The sequence below is a fragment of the Triticum dicoccoides genome, chromosome 7B, assembly GCF_002162155.2.
Source record: "Triticum dicoccoides isolate Atlit2015 ecotype Zavitan chromosome 7B, WEW_v2.0, whole genome shotgun sequence".
In the NCBI taxonomy this organism is placed as follows: domain Eukaryota; kingdom Viridiplantae; phylum Streptophyta; class Magnoliopsida; order Poales; family Poaceae; genus Triticum; species Triticum dicoccoides.
Genome location: NC_041393.1, coordinates 394,862,697 through 394,865,112, shown reverse-complemented (window position 1 = coordinate 394,865,112; position 2,416 = coordinate 394,862,697).

Genomic DNA, 2,416 nt, shown 5'->3' with positions numbered 1-2,416 from the left:
CTGCAAAACTGTAAAATAGGCAAAAAAACAGAAACTGACATTGGGCCTTCGGTTAATAGGTTAGTCCCAAAAATAATATAAAAGAGCATATTAAAGCCCATTAAACATCCAAAATAGATAATATAATAGCATGGAACAATAAAAAATTATAGATACGTTGGAGACGTATCAAGCATCCCCAAGCTTAATTATTGCTCGTCCTCGTGTAGGTAAATGATAAAAACAATTTTTTTATGTGGAATGCTACCTAACATATATTTATCAATGTAATTTTCTTTATTGTGGCATGCATGTTCAGATCCGAAAGATTCAAGACAAAAGTTTAATATTGACATAAAAACAATAATACTTCAAGCATACTAACAAAGCAATCGTGTCTTCTCGAAATAACATGGCCAAAGAAAGCTATCCCTACAAAATCATATAGTCTGGTTATGCTCTATCTTCATCACACAAAGTATTTAATCATGCACAACCCCGATCACAAGCCAAGCAATTGTTTCATACTTTTGATGTTCTTAAACTTTTTCAATCTTCACACAATACATGAGCGTGACCCATGGACATAACACTATAGGTGGAATAGAATGGTGGTTGTGGAGAAGACAAAAGGAGAAGATAGTCTCACATCAACTGGGCGTATCAACGGGCTATGGAGATGCCCATCAATAGATGTCAATGTGAGTGAGTAGGGATTGCCATGCGACAGATGCACTAGAGCTATAAGTGTATGAAAGCTCAACAAAATAAACTAAGTGGGTGTGCATCCAACTTGCTTGCTCACGAAGACCTAGGGCACTTTTGAGGAAGTCCATCATTGGAACATACAAGCCAAGTTCTATAATGAAAAATTCCCACTAGTATATGAGAGTGACGACATAGGAGACTCTCTATCATGAAGATCATGGTGCTACTTTGAAGCACAAGTGTGGAAAAAGGATAGTAACATTGCCCCTTCTCCCTTTTTCTCTCATATTTTTTTCGTCCGGAGTCTCATCCCGACTTGTGAAGGAATCATAGCATCCATCATCCTTTCCTCACTGGGACAATGCTCTAATAATGAATATCATCACACTTTTATTTACTTACAACTCAAGAATTACAACTTGATACTTAGAACAAAATATGACTCTATGTGGATGCCTCCGGCGGTGTACCGGATGTGCAATGATTCAAGAGTGACATGTATGAAAAAATATGAACGGTGGCTTTGCCACAAATGCGATTGCAACTACATGATCATGCAAAGCAATATGAAAGTGATGGAGTGTGTCGTAATAAACGGAACGGTGGAAAGTTGCATGGCAATATATCTTGGAATGGCTATGGAAATGCCATAATAGGTAGGTATGGTGGCTGTTTTGAGGAAGGTATATGGTGTGTGTATGGTACCGGCGAAAGTTGCGCGGTACTAGAGAGGCAAGCAATGGTGGAAGGGTGAGAGTGCGTATAATCCATGGACTCAATATTAGTCATAAAGAACTCACATAATTATTGCAAAAATATATTAGTTATCAAAACAAAGTACTATGCACATGCTCCTAGGGGGATAGATTGGTAGGAAAAGACCATCGCTCGTCTCCGACCGCTATGTAACGCCCCAGATGTAACTTTCCCCATTTGTACTCCAACTCTTGCCGTTTCCGGTGTCAAGTTATATTTATTTCTCGGGTTGGGATCTTTGTCTCCGTGTGTTGTTTTCGTTTTCATGCATTTCATACCATGTCATCTCGTGCATTGCATTTGCATACATGTTCATCTCATGCATTCGAGCTTTTTTCCCCGTTGTCCGTTTTGCATTCCGGCGCTTCGTTCTCCTCCGGTGGTCATTTCTAGTTTTCTTTCGTGTTTGGGAATTAAACATTTCCGGATTGGACCGAGACTTGTCAAGCGGCCTTGGTTTACTACCGGTAGACCGCCTGTCAAGTTTCGTATCATTTGGACTTCGTTTGATACTCCAACGGTTAACCGAGGGACCGGAAAGGCCTCGTGTGTGTTGCAGCCCAACACCCCCCAAATTTGGCCCAAAACCCACCAAACCCTGCTCCATGTCCTAGAGCGTTCGATCACGATCATGTGGGCGAAAACCGCACCTCATTTGGACTCTCCTAGCTCCCTCTATGCCTATTTATACCCCCTCCATTCGGATCTCTTCTTCCCCCGTCCGAAACCCTAAAAAAAAACAGATCCATCTTCCCCGCGCCGGGCCGGACGTGTCCGCCCCGCCGCCGCAGCGAGTCCCGCGCCGCCACGTGGGCGAGGCCCACATCGCCGCCGCCGAGGCCCGGGAGCCCGAGGCCGGCCCCCGCGGCCCGTCTCCGCGTCGCCGCTCCCCGCGCCCGACCCCGACGCCTGCGCCGCCTCCTTCCCCGACGCCGGTGACCGGCGCCGCCTCCCCGCCGCCGTTCGCCTCCCC